The sequence below is a fragment of the Tasmannia lanceolata genome, unplaced genomic scaffold (assembly GCF_043159265.1).
Source record: "Tasmannia lanceolata isolate RefF3 unplaced genomic scaffold, GAP_Taslan_0.1 ptg000012l, whole genome shotgun sequence".
Taxonomy (NCBI): domain Eukaryota; kingdom Viridiplantae; phylum Streptophyta; class Magnoliopsida; order Canellales; family Winteraceae; genus Tasmannia; species Tasmannia lanceolata.
Window position 1 is genome coordinate 12,351,119 of NW_027518689.1, and position 22,125 is coordinate 12,373,243.

The 22,125-nt window shown below is 36.4% G+C and overlaps 3 long non-coding RNA genes and 1 pseudogene across 7 annotated transcripts; 1 reads left to right on the forward strand and 3 right to left on the reverse strand.

The window, feature by feature from the left end:
- The window catches only part of LOC143888553 (putative protein phosphatase 2C 27), a 95,855-nt pseudogene extending 85,172 nt beyond the window's left edge, over positions 1-10,683 (forward strand).
- A 1,289-nt stretch (positions 10,684-11,972) lies between these two features.
- LOC143887081 (uncharacterized) lies at positions 11,973-12,946 on the reverse strand. The gene is made up of 3 exons (XR_013254020.1): positions 12,769-12,946; positions 12,318-12,429; positions 11,973-12,191 (listed from the first exon to the last, which is right to left on the reverse strand). It is a non-coding gene; the product is annotated as an uncharacterized LOC143887081 (long non-coding RNA).
- A 708-nt stretch (positions 12,947-13,654) lies between these two features.
- On the reverse strand, positions 13,655-15,029 carry LOC143887079 (uncharacterized). Of its 5 annotated transcripts, XR_013254018.1 has the most exons (4): positions 14,923-15,029; positions 14,033-14,196; positions 13,837-13,934; positions 13,655-13,731 (listed from the first exon to the last, which is right to left on the reverse strand). It is a non-coding gene; the product is annotated as an uncharacterized LOC143887079 (long non-coding RNA). The 5 variants fall into 5 exon arrangements; XR_013254019.1 differs by lacking the exon at positions 13,837-13,934; XR_013254015.1 differs by lacking the exon at positions 13,837-13,934 and having other exon boundaries at positions 14,001-14,196.
- A 181-nt stretch (positions 15,030-15,210) lies between these two features.
- LOC143887626 (uncharacterized) lies at positions 15,211-16,980 on the reverse strand. Its single transcript, XR_013254307.1, has 3 exons — positions 16,496-16,980; positions 15,460-15,506; positions 15,211-15,325 (listed from the first exon to the last, which is right to left on the reverse strand). It is a non-coding gene; the product is annotated as an uncharacterized LOC143887626 (long non-coding RNA).
- Positions 16,981-22,125: the final 5,145 nt, after the last annotated feature.

Here is a 22,125-nt window from a genome sequence, read left to right on the forward strand (position 1 = left end):
AATTTGGATTTTTAGAGAGCTGGTTTATACGGCACCATGTATATAAAAAAAAAAATTCTTTTAGTGTTTGTGTTTTGTGTTTGTTTGCTTAGTTGAGTCATGAGCGTTAGAGAGAGGCTATCTCCACAATGTTTACAGAGTTTTAGTCTTGTTAGAGTCATTTAGTTTGCTTTCAATTTCGGGTCAGTCAAAATGTGTCGTTTGTTCAGCTTTGTCATTCGCGTGACAAGCACGCTCTGCCAAAGAGGGGCATCTGTAGACACCCCATTTTGATCGGACCCAAGTTCGCTGTGTTTGTGTGAAACCCCATCCAATCACCAAGCTAGGATCCCAAATTGCATCGCAAGTTAGGTTAGTGTCTCACTAAGGCCCCCGCCAAATTTCACCAAAATCTGACTTGATTTGTCAAATAAGACGAGCGATGTAAGGAGTATAGTGCGAACCTAAAAGGGGGGTGATTTAGCCGCAGCAAAGAGTATCCAGTTGAGAAGAGGGGTGAGTTATCCTGTGATAGGCGCGCCCAAGCCGAATAAGACAAATCTGGAGGGCGTGCCTCATCAATTTTCGCGCGCCTCATTAAGTGGGAGTGCGGATATCAGCATTTTTATTTTATCCATATAAAAAATCAAAAAAAAGGGGGACTGTTCATTTTTTCGTAGAAAATCGAGAGAGAGAGATCTGAGAGAGAAAAATCCCAAATTCTCAAAATCCAAACCCTAACCCTCTTTTAGCCATTTTCTTCGGCCGGTCTCCGGCAAAGCTCCGGCTGATTAGTTCTCTGTTGGATCCTCTCATTTGCTAGCTCTTTTTACCGATTGAGTGTTTGGAAACCTTAGTTTTGAACTTTATTTCTCTTTAAACTCTTTTATTAGCTTTAGAAACCCTAGATCCAAACTCTAATCTCTTCATCTCATCATCTTCTCCGGCTACTTTTGCCGGATTTTGGCTAAATCCCGGCCAATCTTCCTCTGCTGCAAGCTTTTCTTCTTTCTCCTCTAATTAGGTCTATGTCCTTTTGATCTTAATTCCTTTAAATCCTAAATCTCATATCTAAATCTCTAAACCTTAGGCTATCTCATCCAAATCTTAGATCTGAGGCGTCAAATTCTTAATCTATTCATATACGTTATAGATCTAATTGTTACTGATTCAGATCTCCTTGTTAGTGGATACGGTTTAGACGTTCCACTTGATTTTGAGCAAGAGGACATCATTTGCAAGCAGATCATGGCATAATACCTTTGCAGAAGAAGGAAAAAGGCTTGGATCTTCACAGAGGTAATATAAATTTCAGGTATGATTTATTTTCCTTCTCAATTTACAGATTTCTGGTGTATTTCATTTGTAGATCTGATTTGGACACGATTTCTTTAGCTTCGGTTGTGATTTGGATCTCAATATTTCATGATTACTTTAATCTATGTGGAAAGTTGGTTAGAAACTCTAATAATTTATAACTCTCTGATTTCATTTTGATTTCTTTTTATGTGGCGGTTGCCAATGATAAAATCTTAGTTTCGATACTTGTGAAAATTTCTTATGAAAATTCACTCCGAAGCATATGGTTGTGTACTTTCATGAAGAATTCATAGTTATAGTTTCAAGATCTGAATATATTGCTCATAAAATCTGCTTGTAATTTTTTTCCTTGCTACAGATTTTATTTTTGTATAGAATCTATTGCTCTGAAAGTAGCTGATAATCATTGTTCATCTCTAACCATGTATGTCTTACAACACATGTTAGCATGGAAATCCATGGACGTATATGTCAGTAAGCCATATCTTGTATGAAAATTTGGATATTCCATCGTATCTTTATCTGTTATGAGCATTTGGTATAAAAATGGTGGCGGAAAAATTGAGAAAATTGAGAAAAATAAAACTCTTATTTAAGGCTTTATACGCTTGAACTCTTGGTTCCCTGTATGTTTGGTCTCTTATATGATGGCTTATCCCTACTACAGAATTGGTTTGGCTATCTTGTTTGAAATGGGGATTGCTATAAGCATTTTCAAATTTAGAATTTGCATAAAAGTAGATATGATATGAATCATTTTGAAAAGGAATCTCAGCGGCCATCTCAGGCCAATTTCTCATTTTAGTGGTTCGAAATGCATGTTAAGATGATGATCTGAATTAGTGCTTTGAACTGTTTGATTTTTATAATAATTTTAGCGAGAGGCTATAGTTATCAATTCACTACTTTATTCATATATTTTGTCTTCAGAAAAATGATTTTTAAAGATGTCGTTTGGTTGTTGTATTAATTAATGAATAAATGGATGTAATACTGTACAAGGATTTTGTGAAGAGGAAGGATGTCAATTGATACAATTAATCCCAAAGTAACCTGAGATTCTGTCAAAATGATTTTAAAGCTGTATTACAAAAAAAAAAAAATTAACAGTTAGCACTGCACTGTATGAATTTAGTTCTCTTCTTCACTGCTTGTATTACATATTGCATACAGTTCAATGGATCAACCCCTGTTTGGTACATTTCAGCTCACGTTTTGACATTGCTCAGCCCTATTTTTCTATAGATCAGTCCCAATTTTTTGCACAAAATTAGTTCACAATTTGGCCCAGTTATTACCCCAAGTTTCTGCCCATAATTTCCCCCTGTTTGGTACAGGTTTTAGCTCATTTTCTACACCAGATTCTGCCCATGATTCTGTCCCTGTTTTGCATAGGTTCAGGCCATGAATCAGCCCATGATTCAACCTCTTCACCTATGGTTCAGCCTTGTTTCAATGTTCTTCTCTGCCATAGTGTAATAATAACACATCATAATAAATTGGGTGCCTTTGGTTAAGCATAGTATCTCTTCTTCATTTCAAATGGTCACAACAGTGTGATTGAATTATGATGTGTTCAGAATTTTTGTCATTCCATTTGATTGGTTTTTGTGCATGACATGGCAATTATTAAATGATGTGTGATGCACATGTTCTATCCTAGTGTGATCATTTTCTAATGCCTGATATTTTGGACTCATTAATAATTTGGTTTTTCATGGTATCTAGGAATTCAGAGCCTTTAAAATTAAATTCTATTTTGATTTCGTTCCTTAAATCAACCCCAGCCATGTCTCTAACATTGTGTGATTCTAACTTGTTTATTCCCTTGAAAGTGACATGGTGGGTGTGATTGACCGAACATTTGATATTAAAATTTGGTAGTGATTGGGTTGATGTTAAAAGACACATTATCTGCCATCCATTAGTGCATATATCTGTTGTCATATAGGCTTATGCACTCCATAGTTGAAATTTTTGCGACACACAGCTGCTGTCCTATAAACCTATGTACTTCACACGTGAAATTTTTGTTTGACATAGGCACAAGGCTGCAACCCCACTAGCTATGTACTTAACTGTTAAGACATTGGGGGGAATAGAAGCACATAATTGATGTCTATAATTGCATATCTGCTATCCTGTAGTTGCTATACTTTAAAATTGTGAGTTTGGTTGAACCAAAAGGGACATGTCTGCTGCTCATTAATCTATAACTGTTGTCCCAATGTGACTATTCATTTCACAGTTATAGTATAACTGCTGTCCCATTGTTTCAATACTTTGCAATTGTAATTTTGGTTAAGGTTTCATAATTATGGTATTTGTACTCTCATAACTAGGCTATCTGTGAAGATTAAAATATCAAATTGCTTATGTGCATCATGCCTAAGTTTATGAATTCACGGTAATATTGTTCATTGTATTGGAGTGAGATAAATGTGTTGCCATGTGTGATTTGAGTTTCATTTTCTTTTTCTTGAAATATTAATTGTGTCATGCTACCTTATTACTTGGGTTATATTTTTTATAGCAGCCCACATGTTGCTCTTTGAACAGGGTAATGATCATAGCTGCCCTGCCTGCCTATACATTTCACAGTTATGACTTTTGTTTGGTTAAAATATATATATATATATATATATATATATATATATATATATATGTGTGTGTGTGTGTGTGTGTGTATATATATATATATATATATATATATATATGTGTGTGTGTGTGTGTGTGTGTGTGCGCGCCTATTACTTCGCAAAGTAGTGCTCATGTTTGTACCAATGGTCAAAAGTATTCTCATTATCATACCTCTATAATTACCTTTGTTAAGATTGTACATTCTACATTCTTAGTTGGTCTCAATAAAAGTAGTGGCCGATATTCAATGTCTACGAATCAAATCTAATGTCAATGTCTTGAGGTCCCCTAGACATGTTGTCGCTCAGATGATTGAATTCTAGTAGCTTAATGTTCTTTAAAATTAAATTTGGATAGGCAAAATTGGATTCTAAATGGTGTGTCGATTATATTTGTACAACAACTCATGCCATTCTATAGTATTGTTACCCGTCAACTTTAAAGGATTTGGGTTGCTTAATGGCTTATATTGTGACATCTGATCATATAAATTTTTCCAAATTTAAAATTGTAGTAGAATCCATGTTTTGATGCTAATGGGATACTTGAACTGTAATTTTGAGGCTTGAATTACTATTTGGAAGTAAATGATTGATCAATCTTATATAATGCCAATTTTGATCTGCACATTGGATCATTTGTTACAAATTTGGTACTATGTTCATGCCTTCCTGCTTTGCATTTGAATATAAATTTGGAGTTGTTCTTTTGAGCCTTAAATCTTGTCATAATATAAGTCTGTTAACATCATTTAAAATAGCCATAAGGGAAGAATATCATATCTTGTTGCCACAATGGTTATGGAGTAGTACTTGTTTTAAGAATTCTATTTTATTTTAGTTGTAGGAATAAGTGAAATTCATGGTTGTATCTTAACTGCTGGTCATCTCATTCAGGGTTGTATTATTTCCATTTAAAGCACAGAATATATATTATAAGAAAAATCCAATTAGAGATGCAAGACTACTCATTTGTTTCAGTATAGCTTCAAGCTAATGAAATATTGGCTGTGTAACCATCACCTAATCTTCTACTATTCATTCACATAAAGCACATTAATCAGATTATCTTGTTTATGATTTTGATTAATTCTTGAGAGATATGCCTGAACTTGTTAAATGGTTAGAAGAGTGTTACTTGATCTTAAGCTTTTAAAGTGTTTATAGAATCCCCGTAGGAGACAGGTTTTTGTCTCATTTACAGAAGCCCCCTCTTTTAGGAGGCTTGCTTAGCCTCATTCGTGGAGCATCTCCGTAAGTAAAACACTAACTTAGTCTTGTTAGTTGCCTCATTCCTCTTATTCATTGTCAGGGCGATAAAGGCGCTAGCCCAAGCCCATCCTTAGGGGACTTGCTCAGTCCAAGTAGCATACCCCTCCTTTATATAGTAGACTTGCCTAGTCTTTTAGACGCCTTTTAGGTATGAGAGCCATTCTCATTGCAAGGGCGATGATAGGGATACTTTGAACCATCCTTTATATATAGGAGACTTGCCCAGTCTCATCAGAACATTTGTTTACGCCATTTGTGTCTCAGTGACAAGCATTGTCTCATATAGAGAGTTTCCCCTTTAGGAGGCTTACCTAGCCTCATGTTAGAGTGGCCTCCTCTTTTAGAGCGAGTCTTTGACTCGGTAGTGTTATTAGAGAGTCTCTGACTCATTTGTACTCCCTCTCTAGTGTTATTAGTTAGGAGTTTTTCCATTAGAGACTAACTCAGTCATATAGAGCCTTCCCTGCTTGAAATCTTATATTGTTTTCTCTGTTCTTGGGACACTAACTTTCTTGTTGTGGTTCATCTCTTTGAGATGCTTGTTGCTTATTCAGGGTTTTCCCTTTTGCTTTAGGGCTTTGCCCTAGTTTGTGGTGTTAGTTGCGTGTACCCTCTAAGAGTGAAAACATCTAAAGGTCCTAAAACATTGGAAAAGTTTTAAAATTCAAAAACATTAGAAATTTAAAATTCAAAAACATTTGAAAACTTTAAAAATATCAAAAAAACATTTGAAAACAACAAAAGCCTTAAATCATTTGGAATGTTAAGTTTTTAGTAGTAATTAGAAGAGTTCGATTTTCGAACTACGTTGGCTTGATCCTCTTCCACGAGGTACGTAGAGCAGCTTGGGATCCATATCCCAAGTCCAGCCAAACTATTGTAAATAGCTTTTTAAACCTTTTTTGAATAAAAATCTTTAAAACCTTGTTTTCAAAAGATCTTCCTCTAGAGTTAGGAGTTTCTCCTAGATAGAGAGTTTTAGAGTCAGGAGTTTCTTTTTTTAGGTTGTTTGTTTGTTTGTTTGTTGTGTGCTTGTTTTATAGTTAGGGGTCTGTCGTAGAGTTATAGGAACGCCTCCGTCCGGTCAGTCGGCGATCCACATCGCCGAGTGATGACTAGAGTAGGATACATTAGTCCACCCTTTGTTTTTCTTAGGAAATACAGCCTAGTTACACATAGGTTGTAGGAACCACCTGCATTAGCTTAGGGCTAATCTACATTTAGTTAGGGCATATAGGGTGTCCTAAAATCCACAATTTACTGGAATTTAAATAATCGTACAAGAAACTTTAATAACTGGTCCGGTCTGTTAGATCGAGTCTAGGATAGAGGTCTAGGTGTCTTAGGCATCATAGCTTAGAATAGGCGCGAAGAACTACGTTGCTCTGATTCTTGCGGAGGCGGGGATACGTTGGCTTCTTTAGATGAATACCAGACCATCCGAGGACTCGGGCTAAATGGTTTAGAGTCTTAGGATTTGTTGTGTTGTTATTGTATGTTTTGATGTGTTTTCTTACTTTCTTGTACTGATCATATACCTTTAGCTGTAATATGCATGTGTTTGTATACCAGAATTTAGAAACCAATTAGGTACTACACTCATAACCTAGTTATTCTTAGGTGACACTTATTTCATTTCTTTTGTGTGTGCTTATTAATCATCTTCGAAACATGCATGACTAGTTAGACGTCTTCTCGGAGATATATGTTCCCATTTCACATGATTTTGCCCAAAGTTCTTTAGAATTAATAAAAATGGCATAAGAGACCAAGTGTTCGCACTCGGACGAATTGGAGGTGCTCTTCGGACCTTCTCCATTCGTAATCAGGCAAGGACCCATATATATTTCTGGTTATCCATTGCACAGAGGATTTGATTTTGGGGTTCCATGGCCTATCCATGGATGGCGACTCTGAATTATTTTGTATCGTCACTCGTGCTATGCTATGAGGGTGACACTGTTTCGAGAGTTCCTTGGTAGAGCTCTCTTTCATGTGGAGATCAAGAGGATGCAGGGACTCGTTTCCTCATCTCTCTCAGGATCAGGGTCCACACTAACACATTATATGAAGGTAGACTCGTGGCTATGCAATGCCTAAGATTAATAGTTTATCTTGGCTGGTATTTGACGAACATGGTGGTTCAGATGCGAAGGGCTCAAAGAACAGAAATGGTGGTTGAATTCATACGTGGAGGAAGGATGGGGAGTGGGGGGGTTGAATTTATCATTGCCGTAGTGTTTTTACTACAACATGTAAAACACTTACTGTTTATAGTTTAGGCTGCTCAAAATTATGTCCCCTACATGTGATTTCGCCGGTCTGTAATCAGTGTTGAAGCTGAAATACGCAAAACATTTTCAACACACATCAGACAAAAGGGATGTTTCATATTATTTTATGGTTAGACAAAATTAAGTCATACTTTATACTCAGGTGCCGGCAATGTTTCATGAATAATGGGCATGACTTTGAATGGAGATAGACATGGATGCTGTACTAGAGTTATATGTAGCTACGTGCTACTCGTATATGTACTCAACGTGTAGCTTCCCGTATGCTATTCAGAATGAAATGCCTGTTCGGGGGTTGTGGTCATCCTGCTTCATTGTGTGCTTTTCTTGTTTAGGGAAGGCACTCCTTTCAAGTTCCAGTGTTCTGGAAATAACAAATTGGAGGTGGATGTGCGGGAGAAATATGCCCCATCTTTGTTCCTCTTATTTGTCATACAAGGATGAATAGAATGATTTCCGCTACAGTGTCAAGTTGTTTAGTCACAGATTTAGGAGCAGAGACAAGAAAAAAGCTATTGGCCGATTCTCTCGCTGGATGGGCTTTAACTGCTGAGAGTACTATTAGCGAGATTCTGCATGTTTAGGACAGATTTCCATTCTTAAGGTATACCATGCCATCTGGTGATTTATTATATGCCAATTTTAGTGTTTGATTGCTCTGAAAAAGAGTTATATGGAAGATTCTTGTAAACCTTTTTCAGTGCAACGATAACCACCAGTAGTTGTTCCTTGTCCTTGGTAGGGATATAATCTTTTCTATATATGTGGAGTAGGCTTTCTTCATGTCTCACTAATGATGAGCACCAGTACTCAAACTTTTTAGAAGTTGGTGTCTTTTGGTTCGGACAGAGAGAGCATTCTGGTTTGGTGGCAGGAAATTGTTTCTTTTCAGAAGAAAAAAAAAGAGAAAAAAAAACTAATACAAAAACTAAAATATCCATTTATATATACAAAAAAAACTAAAATATGCATTTATACAAACAAAAAACTAAAATATGCATTTATATTTGGTAAAATACAGAAATAAACTAATTTATTGATTTTATCTAGCAACAGAGAAACGTTTGTATTGGAAAATACAGAAACTATTCTGGAGTTACCATGGGAGCGCAATTTTGGGAGAAGGTTCCTGCTTCCAAGAGTCTCATTTTCCTTCCCTTGTTTCTTCTTGGTGATCATTCTGGTGTGTGGGATGGAAGGTATGTGTTTTTCTGCTAGATTTGTAAAACTATTGCTAAGCATTATACTCTCTAGCAACTATATCGATAGGTCTGTTTGGACTTATTGTTTAGTGCCTACATCTCTACTTGAATTGGAGGATTCACTAGTCTGGCTTGCTTTTTGGGTCGTGGGTTTTATGTACTTAGACATGTAGAAGATCACATGGTTTTCTTGACTCTTGACTCTTGACTGTGGAATCATTAGGAGTGTTGCCTCCATCGTTCTGTGGTCTTCTTGAGTGCATTTTAGTAGTTGGCATTAATGGATCTACTTGTAATGGTGCATGTGCTTCATCTTTTGATCTCTCTGTTGGCAGACATAGAATACTCATTGGTATGGCTCTTTGGTCTCTTTTACCCTATCTGGGTTTTATGTGGTCACATTCATCTCAAAACTATTCAGGGTGGCTGTACACTTTGGCTGTTGATCTAGTAGAGATAGTCATCCAAAGGGGCGGGCGTCTGCCGTGCTTCATTAGGATCACCATATCCCTTTCTATTTCTGATTCAGCATTATGTCTATCGTCCATTCTACATTTCTGTTCTTTGAGCCCTTCGCAGTGACAAGTCGTGGTCCTAGACAGGCTGCTGGTCTCGTCATTTTCTAGGATTAGTTTATAATTGAGGATTCTCAGTTCCCTTCTTGTGTGCAAAAGGCCATTAAGAGTGCATTTGTGAAAGCCGATCATGCATTTGCTGATGCTCGTACTCCGGACAATTCCTCTGGCACCACAGCACTGACTGCCCTTATTTTTGGAAGGTAAGAGCCAGAATTTCTTTACAAAATCGACCCATCTATTGTTATTTTCTGACAGACCCGAGTTGGAATTCATGGCTCTTCTGAAAGTCAATCTCACTATCATAATTGTTTTTTGTTTGTTATGTTTATTTTGGGTCGATTAAGTTTTCATTACTATATGTTGCATTTCTTTTTCAAGGCCATGGATGCATTGATATTCCCCATTGTTCTTGCAGAATGGATTGCTAAAACCTAAATTGAATCTTTTACTAGTATTTTTAGCAACATTGTGCTTTAAGGCAACAGGGTCTTTCTGGTTAAGTTTGAAAACTTAGCATTTACTTGGAAACAGATTAGTAATAGTCCTAGCTTTTCCAAACCAAAGCATAAAGATGAAAGCATTGGATGACCAGTTGCTTGTGATATTGTCTGCTTATTATCCACGATCTTCTGTGTCATGATTTTTTGGTAATTCCTCCTGATTTCCAGATTGTAGGTCATAGGTGCACAAAGGAAGATGCGCCTTGAGTTGCAATCACGGGTTTGACATACAATTGCACCCTGATATTAATTCAGGGATATTGCCAGTTTATGTCTTTCTATCTTCCACTAGCTATGATTCACTTGCTGCTTATGTTAATTTCTGATTTGTGATCTAATGCTTCCAGATCTGTTTGTCTTATCCATAGACTAGAGTTTTATGTTTCTAACACATTTTTATAATGCAGAACCATGCTTGTAGCCAATGCTGGTGATTGTCGAGCAGTTTTGGGTAGAGCAGTTGAACTATCCAAAGATGATGTAGGACACGCTTGCAATTTTATTTTTCTTTTGTTTATATTTTATTTGTAAAAGAAAAAAGATTAAGATTTAGAGATAAGGTAGGAGTCCTGGAGATAGAGATAGAGTTTATCCTAATCTTAGAGAAAACCCTATAAATATGTGGTCATATAATATGTCAGGGAAATCTTTCAATTGGATAATACAGTTTCAGTTTGCTTTTTTTCCCTGTGGAATCAAGGATTGCTTATTTTCTTTGTGGATTGAAAGAGTTTTATTGAAGAAGACGGTGCTCTTCTTCTACCGGGATTGAAGACGGTGATCGTCACCTTTTCCACACGCTTCCGCCTACGCCAAAAGATCACAAACCAAACTGTAATAGCGAAAGACTAAGAATCGAGAAATCGGGTGGCATTGTCTATGACACTCATGGGAACTAGTAAGGGAGGCGCTCAAGCAAAACTTTTGTGATAATTTGACTGTCATTGTTGTTTGTTTCTCTTGGGACCCACCTCAAAGCCATCTGCAGATTAAAAACGCCTCAAAGCTAATTCACAACTTTTTAGCAGATTTTGTCTTATTCATTTTATTCACCTGAGGCTGCTGTTCTCTCCTGCAAAAGCGAGCCGCGATATTGCCTAGCAAATCCCATTTTTTTACCGAGTTTGATGTCAAAAATGATTCCATGTTTTAAATCCCATTTTATTGCCTAGTAAATGATTCCATTATCCAAAGAATCATGAATTGGAGGTTCATATGAGATGGGATTTTGCTAGAAACTGCTTTTATCTCCTCCGCCGACTGGGCGATCTACAAGTAATTTGGCACATAACGATTTTCATCTCGACCGTTAATTGGGCGAGTGTGAATTGATTGTTAAGACTCAATCTGATTGAAATTCTAATAATCGATTTTTGGGTCCCACAAGGGGACATGAATTTGAGAACGTTGATCTTGTAAGATATCATGAGTCAACCCCTCATCGGCCAAACCTAGGCTTAGAAAAATCAATGGTTTAGCTTTTCTTGGTGGAAGACAGATAACATAACAATTCTTTCTTATTCAAATTATGAATTGTAATACCGTAATCACAAATGACTGATATAAGTAGAATATCGATTGGAGAGGTATAACATAAATGGACCAAACGGGAATCTTAGGAAAAAACCGGCTGGTGATAAAGAAGCATAACATTTTGAAGGAAGGGAAAAGAAAAGGATTGGGAAATAAAAATAATCAGAACCGGAAATAACATTCATCAAAACAAATCAATTCTCTGTAACTATTAAAAAAAAGCAAGAAAAAGGGACCACGAAACCTAGATATAGAAAAAGACAACCCTTAGAAGACATCAAGACAAAACCAACCCCAAAAAAAAAAAGAATAGCAGCAGGTATTTATTGTTCTTTTATTTATTTATTTTTTTGCCTTGCATATAACAGAAAAGGGAATTGCTAGTCTGGCACGTCAAACCAGCCGCGAAAACCCTTCTGCGATGGACCTTAGCAAATCCCAATAACTTAAATGATTATCATGAGATTTTAATCTTAAAAGTAGGCATTGATATGATTCACATACACTTAAAATTGCAAAACATCATTGACCTTGGATTCATATGTCGAACTACAACAAGGAGGAATGTGTGCAAAAAGTAAAATATTTTTCGTTGATGTAAGAAAAGATGACTCCTATCAGCCACCAACAGAGTCTCAACAAAATAGTTGAAAAGCATGATTATGTCATATACTCGTATTTAGAATAGAATGCATATTGAGGATAGTATTTTTCTTGCAATCCAAATAGGGCCTAAGATATTTCCTCACAAAATTCCACAGGAAAACAAATGAAAATGGATAAAAGAAAATAGCGTTGTAGAGGAGATTTGAGCTTACATTAGCTTTATCCTTATTCCAAAAGTGACCCGAATAGCAATTGCTTCACCTGCTTCCTGCCACATCGCAAAACAAAAGAAAAATAAAAGGAATGAAGAAGTAGAAAACCTAAATTAGTAACGGCTAATCAGAGAAATTTAAAGTAAATAACATTGTAAAATTACTAAAGAAAAAGATTGTACATGTCACTGAAATAGCCTCTTCCACCACACCTCGGATTCCATCATTCTACTTTATAACCCTAAAATCCTTCTGCCCTTTGAACTCCTTCATAATCCTGCTCGACCTGCTTCCCTGTGACATCACAAAACAGAAGAAAAATAAGAAAGAAGAAGAAAACCTAAAGCCTACAAAACGGTAGGGGAAGGGGCAAGAACTTCTCGGAGGAAAGATAGAACATTATATAACAGAAATAATCCAAGCAACCGCGGCTCCATATGTGAGAAAATGTTATGAAACTTTATTTCCTGAAACAAAGGTGTGCGGATATCCATTCCCAAATCCAAAAAAGAAAAAAGAAAGAAAAAAAAAAAACTCAACCCCTTATCTTCTCCCTTCCCTTTTATTTACAAATTAAGAATAAAAATTACAGTATTCATTCTTCTTTATAGAATAAAATTTAGAGAAACTTACAGCATTATCAATCTGGGATTCATAAAAAGACTGGAATTCCAATACCAACCGCCACGCTGGCAACGCCGATGAAGATCGCAATCACCTTAAAATGAGGCCTACTTATGCTGTCTAGATCACCAGCTGAACAAAAATGGACCAAAACCTGAACTAATAAGAAATTAATCTAAAAGTTCATGTTGGGGTGAAAGTTCATTTAGATTGAAAAAAGAAGATGCGAGAGAATAAAAGTTGAATAAAGAACAAAAGGATGAGCGAGAGAATAAAAGTTGAATAAAGAACAAATTGATGAGCGAGAATGAAAGTTGACTAAAGAACGAAGCACGTGGACTGAGGAACGTTATAAGGTTTACATGCAAATTTTACGAGTGTGTGCGCACATGTGTGGCATAAAAATGTTTAATTTATTGAAATGCGAATGCTTATTGGTGGAAATGGTATTCATTATGTGCAAAGCTTCAAATTCTACATATGGAACTCCATCACACATGATATCTCTGTACAGCCATTTAACCTTGTAATGTGTCACTGGATTTAAGACCATGTTGAGCACCCATATCCGTTTTCAAGCACGACATTAACTGCTCCAATCTATTATAAGCTCTCCCCAGATCCACATATTATCATGACCACAGAGTAAGCCTTAATTAAGTTTGATAGTTTATATTGAATGTCCATAGAAAATGTGAATTTTACAGCAAATGGAATTGGGTATAGTAAAGATGCTGTGGAAAATGGAAATGGGTTATTCGATTGGCTTTAGACCATGGCAAAAATGAAATTTTGCAGCATGAACACACAAAGTATGAAACAGCCTGATAGTTTTATATAGTATCAAACATAAGATGAAACAGTGACTTGGTTAACGAAAGGAAAATTTGTCTTCCCAACAATGATTGATTCAGTTACCCGGGCATTGCGTCATAATCCCCCAATCTCACTTCAATCGTTTGAGCTTCCAGACTGCAACACAAATACCCAAATAAGATATTTAAACGTTTGCAGGTTTTCTTAAACAATCTCCATGGCCCCAAAACCATATCATGCTTCCAATTTCTAATGGAGAACCTGCTTTTAAGAGAAACAGGTGAAACGTGAAACAAAAATAATCTGAACACCAACATGGCATGCAAATCCTAGGCACATGTTCATGTAACCTTCCTAATCTGAGATGAAAAAAAAAACATATAAGCTTGACGACAAACATGAATAGAGAAAGGGTAAAGAATAACAGGGAAAAAAGAATAAGCTTGCAAGGATGCACTCGAGGAACTGCTACAGTGCAATCTCGATGATGCCCCTGAATCAATGCTCGGATGCGTGGTACTGCCTGAAAGTCCCGCAAGCCACCGGCTGGAACACAGTCGTCAACATTCGAACCAACTACAGCGGCAGAACATTTCTTGGAGGAGAAAGTCTCCACAGCAACTACAAATAATGTACAGGGACAGCATGAGATCAATAGAACTGGCCTAAAATAGCACCCAAACTCAAAAACCAGAAAGACCCCCACAAAAAAAAAAACCGAAAGATATTAGCTTTTACGTTGAAAAATAAGGTGAAGAACGAAACGTCGTGATGTGTATTTATATTTTATTTTTTCAATGCTGTTTGGAACTTTGGAAGTAACCACGTTTCTTTCTGTTGCTATTTACTACCTCTTTTTCGAATAAGTTCGGAAAAGTTAAAAGGCGAAGAGTCTAAAAATTATGGGCTATATAAAGGGAATGCGTGTATCACCGTTAACGTTAGAATATGAAACGTTAGAATAGAAACCTCTAACATATAGAGAGGGTTCCACGTGGTAGCACCAAAATTTAGTAAACCCAAAATTTAGGACACCGGATTTATTGAGATTTTATTACGTAATTTATGGAGAAAAGTCGGGAAAAGAAACCATGGGAAACGGCTGTGGAAACTTTTTGAAATTACTTTTCATGTAGAAAATCATAATGCAGTGGGGGTGCCACGTGGCGGCACCCCAGCTTACCACATTCTCCTTTACATATATATACTAGTTGCAGACCCGTGCGTTGTACGGGAACGAAAAAAAAATAGAAAGAAGAATACCAATAAGTATATTGAAAAAGATGGAGCACATGTAATAAATATATGGATATTGAAAAAGATGGAGAAAACAATGAAGAAGAATACCCATGATAAAAGAAGAAGAAACTTAAGCAGTTCGTTATCTTCATTTCCAAGAAATTCCAAACCATGTGCAGACAATCCCAAGTCTATGTCATCATAAAATCATTAGAAGCATGAAAGAACCCCTAAAAAACAAAAACATTTATAAATATTATGAAGAATAAAACTGTAAATTTGACTCAAATTTATGTTTGATTGAGTCCAATGATCAGTTTCAACCCAAATTTAAAATGTAAATAGAAAAGACAAAAATAAGAAAATAAAGAAAACAAAGTTATTGATCAAATACCTGGTTTGGAACAAAAAGCACAGACCATTTGTCTGAAAGCAAATGAAGCCAATATATTCTCACATGATGCCCCAGACCAACTATATTTTAAAAGAAACAATGCCGGCACTAAAAATTCTGGACATACAAATGTGAAGCAGGAAAAGTTACTATAGTGATATCAATCATAAAAAAATTTAGCTACTGAAACAGGCATGAAGTGCTCAAAGCTGCACAAAATAATAAAAAAGGAAAATCGGAAGGATATTTACTTGCGTAGAAGACTCAAGTGAACAAAATTCGCTTGTAACTCCTTCCCCTAATTCAAAGTGAAAAACACACAGCGATTAGTAACTTGTCAGAAGTGAAACAACATGATTATATCAACTAATCGCTCACTTCAGCCTTGTGACCCTCAAAATCTGGCATAAAGTAAAACCGCTATCTCCGTTATCATGTTTCACTTCTTAAATAATCATTCAATTTCTTATAGAATACAGAACAACCGCAAACCAAGACCGTTCGATTTCTTAGGGCTGAGATAATGAGATCTCATCAAATTTACGAAAATAAAAAGCGCAAAAAGAGAACACCATAAGCAAAGCATTGCAAGATTCAATATACAATGGCAAGAATATAACATAATTAATGAAAAACAAAAACAAAAATGGAAATAAACTACTAAGAAAACACATACAGTTTCGCATCCAATCGCCGTCATGTTTGGAATGACAGAAATATAGATGGAAAATACAGAATAATAAGGAAAAATCAAGAACCTTGCAGAGAGTCGCAAATCGAGCTTCCAATCCACTGACATTGAGATGCGAATTGATAGAAGGAATCACAGGCTTCAAATCGATTAGCGAAAATCAAGGAGATTTTGTAGCTAACACCTCATCGTGAAAACCCTAATATGGGTTAATCTTACTTTGCTTGGTAATCATATATTTATTTTTGGTAGTTTTAGCAAATGACTCATGAGTTCAATGTATTTAATTTGAAAATCTTGAACTCAAAAGAGAAGAGCATGAATACTTTTTACTGATGTAAAATAAGTTTGGAAAAGAATTTTGTTTCAATTTTTTTTTCTTCTTAATTTCGCCTTTATCCCCAATTATTTTTGTCTGATTTTTCCTTTCTGACATTAAAATAGAAAATCAAAAGTAAAAGGAGTGAATTTCTCTTTTCTGACATTAAAATAGAAAATCAAAAGCAAACCTAACTGGTATGACAGCAATAGATGAAAGTTAAACTTAGCTAATGAAACAATCTCTTTTATATAAAAGCATTAGTAATATTTCTTACATGAAGGCATAGAACAGTATGATGCAATGCATCTAGTCTTGGTCCCATCCCAAACAGCAACTCTAATCAAGTCGATTTTGGAAAATCTTCACAATCAGTTGGCAAAGTATGTTGGAATCCCATCCATCAGGAGAGCCCCATTCATGTCCAGAGAACATGAAGCAGAGAGAACCATTAAAAAAGTTCCCTACGTAAACGACTGAGAAGCCAAAACAATTCAACAAAGAGCACAAAAAGGAAAATCCAAATTCTATTTAAGTAAACAAATAATAAAAGAAAGAAATATTGGATCTGTAAAAAAGGATTGCCTGAATGGATGATCTGTGATTTCTTTCCTATGCGTGGTTGCGGAAACCCTTCTGTACAAATTTTATTTCGGTGGGATTGTGATGGTATATCAAATAGGAGCGGGAATTCAACAAGCCCGGATGGGAGCAGAAGTAGGAAAATCATAAATATAAATATAGATCTTGTCTTAGAATGTGAGAGGCCTCTGCAGCAGGCCCAAAAGAAACGTTGTCCAAAATCTTTGTAGAAGAAAAAATCTCGATATGGTCGTCTTCAGGAGTGCAACCTGGACGAAGACCAGACGCCCGTGGTCTTTTTTCTAATGGCAAATTCATGACTAGTGGTAGGATTGCCACTGTCCTCAACCTAGACTTCATCCCCATCTTTCTGGCGGATCGCCTGACATGTTCTGCAGTTGCTCCAGCAGCATACCGAGAAAGACGAGACCCCCCTTTGATTTCCTCCAAACAACCTGCGGAGGCCCTAGTTTTTTTATTCCCCCTAGCATCCGTCACGGTAACAAAGGTATTATTGTGGGTGGGACTGAAGGAGGGATCCGATTCTTCTTGATACGATCTTCGATGTTGGATGATTTCCAGACGCTCCTTTCGATAGTTCAGTCTGAGAAAAACGGGAGGACTTATCTTAGTGATTCGACGTAAGGTAAGCTTTTCAATCTTCGGTTTCGAGGTCATCGGTCAGTCTTCTTCCTGGATGCTAGTGACGTGAAGGAGTGCCATCTCCGAATGAACCGGATAAGAGCGAGAGTGCTTGTGAGAGAGTCAGAATAAGTTAGTCTTTCTCTTGTTCCTGTTGTTTTCATGATCGAATGATAGAGAGACGCACTTTTATTTCAAGAAAATGGTCTTAGTTAAAAAAGAAGAACTGGTAATTAAAAACCCCTAGAATCGGGTTGACACTCCCTCCATAGGCTAGGCGCCGTTAAGCCCTAGAAAGAAATTCTAATGCCGGAGTGGAGTCTTTCTTATGCGACGATTGGTACCATCATTGTAGTGCATTGGATCTTTCGGCTTCTCAATCCTTGATTGGATTTCTTTTCTAAGCGAAGGCGCTGTGTTGCCCTCTTTTATTAGTAGAAAAGGAGCCATGGTAGACCGGATCGGAGAATGAGCAGTAGATGAGTTTATAACAGAACAAAGAAGCCATCTCATCTAACCTTCTGTTCAGCGAAGAGAGGAATCAATAATAGGTAGTTTCATTAGAAGCCAGGGCGCGGAGCCCGCTACGCTCAGTCAAGTAACTAGAAAAGCAAAATGGAATGAATGTCAGAAGCGACTGATGAGTGAGAGCGCTACGAAGAGCAAGTTGTTTCTCAACACTTCTAATAATATGCCCCCAGAAAAAACGACGGCCGAGCGCCAAGGTATTGGGGCTTCTACTCGAGTTCAAAACAATCCATTGGAAAAGATTGACCTTCTCTTGTTGTTTGTATTGCTTTTGTAAGTGATTTCATAATCTCATTTAAAATGCACCAGATACACATGAATAAAGAATTATCCCCCACAAAGTATGAACAGAAAATGTACCGAATTTCCTACAGTACGTCACAATGATTCAAGAGCAGCCCATTCCAAATCAAATACTCTCGGAAAAAAGAAAGATGTGTATTTTTAAATCAGATACTATATGGTATTTTAAGAACGTGACATTCCATAGCAAAATTAAAAGGAGTGAATTGTCCTGAACTCATATCTTCCATTGAATCAATAACTCAATATTCCTAATCAAATAAAAAAGATCCAAACATCCCATTTCTCCAGAAATAACAACAAAGCAATAGACAATGATCAGAACAGTTGAATATAATACAATCCTGTGTAACTAACTGAAAATCCACATCACTCGAAGCTATAAACCTTCCACATAGCTTCTTAGGAGATCGCTTGAGAGGGCTTTTAGGGCGCAACCAGCGTTATTTGCTTTCTCTTTCTTCATTCCTTTGCTCCATTTATGCAACAACAAAATACAAAAGCCCAATTCTCAAAACACTAACCCACAACAAAAGGTACCAAAACAATGGTCCCTAGCAAATCCCTATTATTTTCTCACACAGCATAAAAATCCATGGAAATAAAGAAAAAATGATAGGAAATCAGTAGAAAATCTATCAAATCCTAACATCACAGTTAAATCACAGAAAAAACTATACAACATGAGAGAGAAAAGGATCGAATACGAAAGGCAAAGGGGCAAACACTTGAGGCTGATTTTAAGGGATTTACATGCATATTTTAGGAGAAAAATAGAAGAGACACAGGGTTGAGATCTTATTAATAATTTTCGGAGGATTTGTGGGGTCTTTATGAGATTTAATTACTAATTTAAGGAGGTAAATCGGGAAAGTTAGGAAACGAAGAGTCTGTGTTGATAGAAAGGGAATAAAGGCTTCTGTAATAATAAAACCTTGATTTTAGGAGTTTTTTAAATTCCGTGATTTGGAATTTAAATGGGCGCGTATTTGGATAGATGAGAGAGACGTTTAGAAAACGTCTTTTTTAGTATGGCTCGCTTTTGGGAAATGCATAGTTGAACGGGCAGATTGTTGGAGGGAAAACCAGTTAGGTTTAGAATTTTAGATCCATTAAATCAGGAAAAGATTGGTAACCTTTGACGATTTTGTATAATACCCCCGAAAATAAAGCCATTTAAAATCGATTAATTGTAACTGGTTGAGAAGGTAAAGCCGGTTGCTTAAAGTGAGGTGGCGTTCTGAGTAACCTAACAAATAGGCCAGAATTTATTGGGTATAGAAGAACGGGGTATAGAAGGGTGCCAGGTGGCGACACCGCAGCTTATCACATTCAGCTTTACATATAGATATATAAGATATAGATAGATTGGCTTGTGAGAGCTTTTTGGGAACTGTAATAACCTTTTCACAGCTCTTCAAATACTAAAAAACAAGGTGCGCTGGTGAAAATATCAAATCACGCTTGTGCTGATATCATTTCCTTCCCAAAAAGCTCTCAAAAAGTGATTTTTATAAAAATGACTTCGAATATACTTGAAGCAAGTTTTTTTTTTTTAAGTTGTGTCATGAAAAAAAGTTATTCCTATAGGGCACGTTTGGCTGCCAGCAACCCTGAAAATCAGGAAACAAGATCATGGAAACAGCTGCTTCCATGATGAGAAATTGATAAAACTCGGAAACAAAAGACTCTGCACAAAACCATATCAACATTTTCCGGTTTTGTAGCAACTTCTCATCACGGAGACAGCCGTTTCCAGGATTTGGTTTCCTGATTTTTAAGGACTTCACACTTGAAGAAACCCAATTTATCATGAAAACAAATTCCTCGCAGCCAAACGTGCCCATAAGCTTCGACGCAGCTCAATATAGGAAGGGCTGTTAGGAAAATCCGTTACAAACAATGTAGATGTAATAATTATGTTATACTTTCCTTTTAATTTGGGAGGAAACTCCAAAGGCTATAATTTGGAAATTCCTCCTTCCATGCAAGAAAAAGAGAATAAACTGTGCATGGCAACTGAACGTCCCTGGAAAACGAATTGACAATAAACCCAAGGACAATGGACAAAAACCATTTAATCCCGCAATAGTTCTTTGTAATCTAAGCATCCAAGCTAATACCTCTAGTGATGGTCTTATAGCAAGTTAACAGAGCAAATCACAGACCGGGCATCAATTAGTACGAATGTCAATTCTAAGCAATTGACAATAAACACTTTTATCGGTTCTCACGACAACCACCATTTCCAGTGAATCTAAGAAACATTGTAATTAATATTTAATGCCGTAACAAATCCAAATCCAATAAGCTTATTATAAGGTCCAAGTGACATGTTTATGATTCGATAAAACTAGTGGGGACTTATGCTGTTTAAAACATATGAACTACATTTACAAAGAACATAAACTAATTTCTTCAGTGTTCGGGTTCCGATACACCTTTTTTTAATGTTCGGAGGGCTTCAAAAATCCTTAAAAAAGAAGAAAAGAAATAAAAAATGCAGCATCTCAGTCACATGTTCATATCCTCGCATAAAAAAATGGTAACAAAGTCATCACCTAACTTCATAAAAATAAGTCCAAAATTTTTCAAAAATGGATATTTACCATATGCATAGATGCCTCTCAAAAGGTTCTCTTGTAAACCCATTGAATCAAAACTATCATAGACCTCATTAGATTCAGTAAAAAAAAATATCCTTTCCTTCAGATGCAAGCCTACTTTCACATTACACATTTACACCCATACCTAAAAAAAAATACAAGCTCAAATATTTTAAACCAGGGAAAGAATAAAAGATGCACAAGAAAACAAGCTGATAATGAAAAAAAGGCATCTTACAATTCATTCAGCTTGCCATCATACCGACGAGCACCAAACTGTGAACCTTCAAGAGCGGATTCCCAACCTACACAACCGAAAGGAAAACGGAAAACCTAGGATCAACCCAGACTATCACATTTGATAAGAAAGGTGGAAAGCACATAAACTCAAACACAATCTCTCTCACTGCATAGCAATCCTCCCCTCGTATTGGAACACCTAGATGAGTAATATTTGGTACACTCCCTTTAAGTGAGAAGATGAACGAAAAAATTACTTATCTATAGTAAGGTATGCTGTCTCCATGAATTGCCTTTCTTGCAATTCATATCTTCACCTGCCAGGAGGTTCAAGAATCATAAAAATTAGAATGAATCAGTAGAATGCACAAAGCCAACAAGATAAAAAATTGATAGTACTTGACTTTTGAACATTTTGGAGCATTTGGAAGGGACTAATTGTCTTTTCGTTTTGAGGATATTCGCCAGAGAGAGAGAGAGAGAGAGAGGCTCATTTCATTCATAAACTCGAATTCTAAAACAAATATTTCATTCATCAAATATATTCAGAAGGGAAATGATAAATGCGCCCCTATTCATTACTTGGGACACCTAGGTGCAGTGAACAACGGCAATCAGGTCCCTTCAATCCTTAGTATGTGATGTACAGTTGCCTCTTCTCAGTCATAGATAAAGTGCACCTGGGTGTCCCAAGTAATGAAAAGGGGTGCATTTATCATTTCACAAAAGTAAGTATGTTCTATTACAACAACCATGACCCTCACAATGCATACACCATCAATGGAAAAGCAAACGAACAGACGACCAAAAGAAAAAGTCCAATATAGTCCAACGACATACACTATACATCAAAATTGAAACTGAAATAAAATAACTCAAAAAAGTCAGCTCAAGTACGTGAAGAGTGTTTAACATGAAAACAAAATAAATAAATAAAATAAATTAGTAAACATGTCAATGACATTATCATCATGCCCCAATAAATCTATCTATCTATATATATATA